An 8431-nucleotide genomic window follows, 5' to 3' on the forward strand; every position below is an offset into this window, starting at 1 on the left:
GGCGTCGTCCCGCACTCCGCAGGTGCTCCGCTGCGTTGCTCGCAGCCTGCTCTGCTGCGCTGCTCGCAGCCTGCTCCGCCTCTGCTCGGCGTCGTCCCGCACCACACAGGTGCTCCGCTGCGTTGCTCGCAGCCTGCTCTGCTGCACTGTTCGCAGCCTTCTCTGCCTCCACTTGGCGTCGCCCCGTCCTCCGCAGGCGGCAGCTGATCCCCTGCTCGTTGGGGCTCCGCGCCCCGTCTCGCTCCCTTCAGCCGCCCCACTGCCTCGGCGCGGTCGTCATTTATTCCTCCGGTCCGGCGTGCCCTGCCCCCGTCGTTCAGCCGCAGTTGAATAAACGCCTGGCTGACGACCCGCGCTGGCGCTACCGGCGCCTGGGGTTTCTTCGGCTCCTCCGGCCCTGCTGGAGGTAAGCAGACCCCTTGACCGCCGCGGGGGTCTCCCCGTGCCCCCGCTCCCCTGGGACATAATCCTATTAGTGGGCAGGCTTACCCCCTTTATGATTAACATCACCCCCTCTACGCCCCCTATTCATCAACAAGCACAATGGTCAAATCCCTAAGTGGCACAGCAGGTTCATTCATGTCCAAGTGATCTGTTGTAAGAGTTCCCACCACTTTTATTGCCTAAATTACAAATGGAGCAAGTTTGGTGTTCTCAGCCTTGTCTAGTATAAGCAGGCACAACTCACAACTGTGACTAAGTCCAAGGCTAAATGAGCAAGGGGTAAAAGGTGTATTGGCAGGACTAGCTCCATGTGCACAAAACCTGGCTGAGCTCTCTTTAAGGCTATTAGCCTCGTGTCTTTGAGCAGAACTGATGTAGTTGTTGGAGGCTTTTGTAGTTGTTGGGGGTGCCCCAGGGATTAATTTTCCTCTGAATCTGGCCCCTGTAATCAGCACCTACTCCACAATCTTTGACTAATACCCGCTAGTGACTCAGTGGGCATATCTACACGAGATGCTTTAAGGTACATTAGCCTAAATTAAAGGCACATTAGGGTGCACATCTACACATGAGCACCCTTAAAGTACTTTAAAAATGGTGATTTTGAGCTAATCGCACCTAAATTTGATACCTGCAGGTATCAAACTTAGGTGCAAACAGTTCAAGTGCATTAACGCATGTGTAGACGCGTTAAAGCTGTGTGTGTGTGTGTGTGTGTGTGTGTACTGATTTGGGACTAGCTTTAGCCCCAAGTCAGTCCACACACAACATTAATGCGCTATAACACCTGCATGTGTAGACACCTGCCTAAACCCGTTTAATGCGCATTAAGCTAATGCACCTTAAATTAGCCTGCAAACACACCCACAAGCCCCAACCGAGCCATATCATGCTCAATTTTTGCTACTGATCCACTTTCCATCCCAAACTTTAGCCTACCTGCTGGACCAATTAGAGTTAGGGGAAGGGCAGAGGCAAAGTCGCTCTTTGAGTACTGGTTTGCCTCACTTTAGTCCAGGGGCGGGCAATTATTTTGGGTGGAGGGGCGCTTACTGAGTTTTGGCAAGCCATCAAGGGCTGCATGATAGGCAGCCAGGGGCAGATAAATGTTAATTTTCTAAATTTTTTAGTGGCCCCACGGGCCGGATAGAATGGCCTGGCGTGCCGCATCTGGCCCCCAGGCTGCATTTTGCCCACCCGTGCTTTAGTCTCTGTTGTGAATGTGTTGTGGTGCTGTAGGCTCCATCATATTTGCACTCCAGTGGTCTTGGAAGTAGAGGGAAATGGTACAGAATTTTCCCCCTTCCTTCCTCCTCCCAATTCCTTCTCTGAAGACTGAGTCAGAGTAGATTGCTGAAAGATTTTTCCCTGTTTGAACTCTCTAGTCTCGTTCACACGAGTGTGGATGTTTGGTTCCCTGGACACAACTAGCAGAAGCCACTAGTTGTCCCCGGGGAATGCCTGTGCATTCCCCGGGGACAACTAGGGATCCCCAGGGTTACTCTGGGTGGGGTAGGGGAGGCTGGGGCCAACACTGGGATGGTTCCCCAGGCGCAGATGCCCTCCCATTCTTGCCCGGAAGTGCACGCAGTGGCAGGAGTTGCCCTTCCCATAGGCGGAGGGAGAAAAAATTATTTGAGTGCATATGTGCACTCCCCAGCAGGTAAGTCCGTGGGGGGAGGAGGAAGGAGCATGGAGGGGTAGATAGAGGCTCCTGTGGTAAAGGAAGGAGTGGGGTGAATGGGGCCCCAGCCAAGCCCGGTGGTGGGACAATCGGAGCCCAGGCGGCTTGTCCAGGGGCATGGGGGGGGGGGGGGGGGGGGGGGCGGGGGCGGGGGCGCGAGCGGGGAGGGGGCTCCTGCTGCTGTGTGCACCCTGGCAGAGGTCCGGGGAGCATGTTGACCCTGATCTGTGTGCAGAGTGGAGGCGGCCTTCCGCTATGCACAGGGATCTGTGCCTCGCTGCTGCTGCAGCTGCCTGCTGCAGCCGCGCAACACCATGTGTGTCCCAACACCAGATGGGCAGGGGGTGCAGTGCAGCCCAGTGGCGGGATGCACATGGCATTGCGTGGCTCTCAAGGCAGCTGCAGTAGCAGTGGGGCACAGAGCCCCACACACCGCAGCAGCCTGCCTCCACATGCCAGGGTGCCAGGGTGTGTACAGTGGTGGGAGCCCCCCCTCCCCCTACATCCCTGGATAGTGGCAATGCATAGGGGGTGCACGTGCACCCCAGCCCCTTTTCCTTCATAGAGTAGACTGGTACTTGTCTGCTGTGCTGAGTAGCCAGTGATCCACACACTGGGCTGTGATCCTGGCTGCACGTGTGCCCCTCCCCATCCCTGCTGCAGCTGCCTGGAGCCATGGCCAGGTTCCCTCATGGCCCTACCCGCTTCCCTATGTTTGCGGGGGCTGATCCCCATTAGCCTCAGCTTTCCACTGCCTATGGCCCTTTCTCCCTTCCTCCCATGAGGTGCTCATGGCTCTGTCCTGTGCCCTGCTCCAGCTGGGCAGCACCTTCTCTTTGGTGCCCAGGGCAATTGCCCCGTTTGTCCCCCCCTTTGCTAAAGCACTGATTGCAACTACAGCTTTAACACTGAATTTCCTTAGAATCTCATGACTGGCCTGATTCTACATGTTGCTGTACTTTAGTACTTCCTTTTGGAAGTACTAGTTAGCGATCACGAGTAGACCGGCGTGATAGCGACATTGCCATACCGCACCGTACAGTGACAGTGACATAACACATCACTATGTCACCATAGGGCGACATGTAGACACACCTTCTGTAACACTTGTTACCTGCAACCTTGACTTCCATTTTACAGCAGTTTTCCAATCTGGGACAACAACCTAGACTTCTGAAATCTCAATCTGGTGCTTTGCACTTTGCAGGTTCTTAAGCGTGTTATATTTGTACTTATAGCTCTGGTTCTGCAAAATTGCATCCCTTACTCAACCAACTTCATGTTCTTTCACTGTTACTTACAAGTTTAAGTGTTTGCAAGATTGAGGCCTTGGTCTTTGCGGGGTTCTGTTTGCTGAATTCAGACCCTGGACTTATTTAGCTACAACAGAATGTTGCAAGTTTTCTGTTTGTAAATCTACAGCTCAAGGCCCTGATCTTGCACCAGGATGCAGTCAGGCAGACTAGCAAGTGAGAGTTCTCTGCACTCTCACTTGCTAATCAGAAAAGTGTATTAGTCCAAAATTAATCTTCCATCCACAATTAGGGAGGCTCTGCTGTAGTAAGGAATCCATTTAACAGGGACAGGATTCCAGAACAAAAATACATTTTAAACTAACACTGCCAGAAAGACCCTTATTGCAGCATTTCCTAACTGCATCCACTGAATTTCTCAACTTTCAAAGTTACACTAATAACATATGTTGCAAACAAAATTAACCAAATCAAATTCTAGTCCTCACCCCTTGGAGCAAGATTGTTATCCCCTTAAAATTCCCATCTTTTAGCTTTCCCCCACTTCAGGGAAGCTTTAGTTTGGAGGAAACCCATCTGTTTCTCATTAGTGGTCTCTGGCTTACCTCTGCTGCTCTCCCTCTTTAAAAACAAACAAGGGCCTTAGAAAGCTGAATTCTGCTAGAAATTCTGTTGGGAGAAGTGCCCTCTAGGAGTAAAAGAGGTGCAAGTTTTAGCTCTTTGGTTTGCAAAAGGTATGCAGGAGAGTTTAATGCTTATGCCTGAGGTATGGTACTAACTTGAAATCAAAAACTTGTACCAAAGTTTTGCTGGATAGCAGATCACTAGAGAGGTAGAGGCTACTCTAGCTCCTCTCCTGTCCAAGCTGTGACTCAGTTTTGCGTGGCACTGAATGTAGTGGGAGCCATTCCTACCTGCTGTATACTGATGCCCCCCGCTAGCCAGCTGTTGCTAGGCTAAAGGGTTAAGAACAGGGAATGGATAGAAATGTTAAATGCTTGTGGGTGCTGTGGGCTGCTTCTGGCTCTATTTGCCCCTCCTCCTTTCTCAGGTCATCGGCTCTCCACTGTCCTACATGCGTCATTGACATATTGCAGCTAAGCTTTTCAGTGCCAGATAGGGATTTTTTTTTTAAATTGCCTTTCAGTGCAGCCCAGATAACTCTGCTGGCCTTTGCTGTCTTTGAAAACCAATTCGAAACCAGCGATCATCTACCCTTGACCTGGCAGCTTCTTCAAAGGCAGCCTTGGACCTCTGGAGATCTTTCAATATTTATTCATTATGAAGTAAATTGGGTGCATAGGCCTCAAACATGGGCCTCTGGGCATTTCATCAACGTTATACAGGAATTAAAAGGATAAAAATCAACTGTTGGATGCACTCGGTCAGTGCCTACTACACCTGTTTAAATGGCTGAGTGACCTTCCCTCACATCAGATTGTATGATCAAATACATAGAGTAACATCTCACACTTCCATCACGCAAGTGTCAACCGCTGGGCAAGACAAATGATTCCAAGCATCTGCTCATTACAAAAGGGGAGGGGTAAGGGCAGGGGCATGCGACTTCCTTCTTCAAATTTACAAATTTTAACTTTTTTTACAAAAAGACATTTAATATATTGGGCTTTCACTTTCTCTATTCCCGTGGTCTTAATTTAGTCCTTCAAAGGAGACCTTCCTTCCATTACTTTTGCATCCAACTCTTTAGTAAAATATGACTCCATATACCCACAGCTACTAGCTGGGATTAATTAGGTAAATGGCTTGCACAGCAAAGGGGAACAAAGTACAGAGCTACCATTGCAAGGTGTGGGTTTTGATGCATGGTAGTTGTGAAAAGGGTGGGGGGTGTGCTTATAGCAGGGGGGATAGCACTGGATACTGTTAGGTGATTTACCTTTTCATTCTCTAGGTTTGTTTGAGTATTGCATAGCAACCTGAGGTATTTAGGTCATTTTGTGAATTAATATGATAGGAACTGCATCTATAGTTAAATTTCTGAGGACTGCAAATTGTAAGGAGATTAATCTTCATGCATCAAGGAACAACCTAACCACCAGATGATCACAATATAGTCTAGGTAGCAGCAGTAGGATGTGTTCTGCCTTCTGCAGAAGCACCTGGAATTGGTGACATTGGCTAGGTTTGTGTTTGTTTTCTAATTTGGCATCTCCCATTTTAAAAAATATAGTTATCTTGTAAAGTGGCTTTAGGGGTGGAAATATACAGCCCTGTGGACAATGGGGCTCTCCAGAGATGCAGGTGACCTCAATTTCATGAACAGGACCTTGCTTTGTATGCTGCGGATCTGAGTTTAGATTTGAATTGCCACACCAGGGTGAATTAGCAGCCTCAAGGAAGGAGTACAAGGCCTTATATTCCTCCTCCCCCAGACTAAAACGATATAGATATTCCAGATAGGTCCCATGCCTTAGGTGCTATGTGTTCTCTAGGAGGCTCCATACATAAAGCTGTAGCAGCTGGCTTAAATGTATTCCTCTCAAATGGGACATCTTGGTAAACAACACCAGTCCGTCCTGTAACTTGTTCTAGCTAAAATTACTCACTTGCAATGAGGAGGGCCAACCAGTCACGCAAATGAGAGAGGGGACTGGCTGATCTGTGCTCCCCACAAAAACAAAGTGTAACTGGAGGAGATGGAGGCAGGAGCATAAACAAGCTGAGCTGTCTGGCAAAGAAACAATTTACTGGGACTTCTCCACTAGAGAGCGCTGGGCTCTCACCAGCCAAGCCAGCCCGGCCTGTTTCAATTCCTGTAAACAACTCCTGAGCAGCTAAGTCTAGGACAGATGGGGGAGGAGGCATAAAGGCTGAACAGGGCAGAGAGCATTACACAACAGAGCAAGGGACTGTTTTCCATGAAGCTGTTCTGTTCTGACATGTAACAAATGGGTATTAAGTAGCAAAGGTTCCTGGAATTGGGGGTGGGAAGGGATCTTTTAAGAATTTTTTTTCTCCAGGGGGAAAAAAAGGGAGGATATAAATTGTAATAAATATCAGGTGGGGTAGAGGGATCCCAGAACATTGACATCTTATGAATCAAATTTCCAGACTCTTGAACCAGAATCTATAATGCAATGAGATGGATGGGGGAGGACTGAAGTTGTTTGCATGAGCGACCTGAGCTTGTTTGCAACTAACCATTTTGTACACTTCGGGGAAACTTACCCTCTCTGTGCGTCTTCACTGCAGACCTGAGGGAAAGGAGCTGGAATGCAGCCCTGGCCTTAATGCACCTTGTAATGACAGAAATCCCTGTTCACTGGGGTTATTTTTCTACTGTGACTTTCTTGCATCCAATATTGTAGTGGATATGTTGGCTCATGGTTCGCCTGTCTTGAGTGTTTTCCTCACACCAGATCAGAAAAATGGACTAACTAGCTAAGCAATTAGAATCAAGTGACCAAATCTGAATTTGGCCAGTTTAATGCCTTTGTCTTGAATGTGCCGGCTTACATAGATAAAACAGGTTGCTCAGTATTCAAGTCTGAAAAGTTGGATGGGAATGGCAAGAATGAGAGGTGAAATGGGGATGTTGGGGAAGGAGAAGTAAGCAAATGCCAGAGGAATTCAGGCCATGTAGCAGTAGCCTCCAGGCCTGCCCCTCTCTCTGGTCCAGTACTAGCTATTAGTATGAAGAACAGTGTGATCTTTGTTCTTCCCCCGTGACTGGTCTGGCTGCAGCTTCCAACTAGCCATTGCAAGTGCTGTAACTTAAGTGATAGAAATGTGTGCTGTTCAGTGGTATGGGGTCTGGACTCAAGGTCTGCTGCCACCCCAAGTGGGGCTGTCTACGCATATGCTGGGTCGGGGGTATTTCTTGCATCTCCAGCGAAATGTGCTCTCTGGATTGCAGGAAACAGCAGGAAAGGGAAGAAAGCAAGGTGGGGAGCATCTGGCCTGGCCTCTATCCGCCTGAGAAATGCCAGGCCACGCAGTATACCTGTTCCCTGTACCACCGCACTGAAACAGCATGCGGGGAGCACTTTTTTTTTAAAATTCCGGGTCAAATTAGCCAAATTGGTCCCGAATCCTCTCCATTGAGCAACACTCAGTTGTTAAAACACCATACGTGGCACTACAACTGGCAAGTATCCTCCACCCCCAACTTTTCACCCTGGGGCTTCAGATACTCCCAAATCCCTTGGCAGGCATCCTATGTGCAGGCCTGAGCCCAGAGAGGCTTGGGGTTCAGATGCCCCTCTGAGTCTTACTTGCCCTTAACCAAAAGCCCCAGGAGCAAGCTAGGGAGGAGTCTCTTGTGGCTCTCAGCTGCGTGCAACATCGCTGGCACACCATGCCAGTGCTTCAACCTGGTTGGGGACAGAGACCCCTGCCAGAGACACGAACGCCACATGCCCCTGGAGGCTGGGGGGGCATGGTGAGCTCCTGCAGGCAGCAGCAGTGCTGTTGGCAGCAGGAGTGTGGTGGCAGCAAGTGGGGAGCCCTGTCGGCAGCGGGGGAGTGGCAAGCGCTGACTGGCTGTCAGTGACCACCCTTAGATGCTGCTGGCAGTGGCGATCGCGGACCACCTGCAGACACCACTGGCGGTGTCAGGCAGGGGGGAAGTGGTAAGCAGTGACTGCCCACAGGCACCACTGGCAGTGTTGGTGGTGCCTTTTTGCAGGGGGTGCACCGCCATGCTCAGGGGGTGCATGTGCACCCGCTACGCATCACCAATGGCCAGGGAGATGTCTAAGTTTGCAGTTGGGGAGAAGGCGGGGGGACACCTCAGAGACAAGCCAGCCACCTTCCCCATAAATCAGAGCTCGGTCCCCCCTTCACCCTGGGGCAAGTGGCACCTGGCCCCACCTTGCGGAGGTGCCACCTTCATGCCCCGGGAGCTGTGACGACAGCCCCTCAACGGCTGGGGGAAGCCGGGGCCCAACTGCCCTGCTCCGGGTGCAGGCCGGGACTCTTTGCCCTTGAGGGTGGCTTTAAGGGCTGAGGAGCCCGCCGGCCTCTCCCCGGCTTCCGGGCAGGGGAGGGAAGCCGGGCAGCCCCGCGGGAGCGCGGACCCACCGGG

General features: G+C 50.7%; 2 protein-coding genes across 2 annotated transcripts in view; one reads left to right on the plus strand and one right to left on the minus strand.

The window, feature by feature from the left end:
• Nucleotides 1–8431, plus strand: part of RNASEL (ribonuclease L) — a 93391-nt gene that overhangs the window by 82372 nt on the left and 2588 nt on the right. The gene's annotated exons all lie outside the window — the stretch shown is intronic.
• Nucleotides 1–8431, minus strand: part of RGSL1 (regulator of G protein signaling like 1) — a 62511-nt gene that overhangs the window by 52889 nt on the left and 1191 nt on the right. The window lies entirely within an intron of this gene.

Source organism: Alligator sinensis, unplaced genomic scaffold (assembly GCF_000455745.1).
Source record: "Alligator sinensis unplaced genomic scaffold, ASM45574v1 scaffold471_2, whole genome shotgun sequence".
In the NCBI taxonomy this organism is placed as follows: domain Eukaryota; kingdom Metazoa; phylum Chordata; order Crocodylia; family Alligatoridae; genus Alligator; species Alligator sinensis.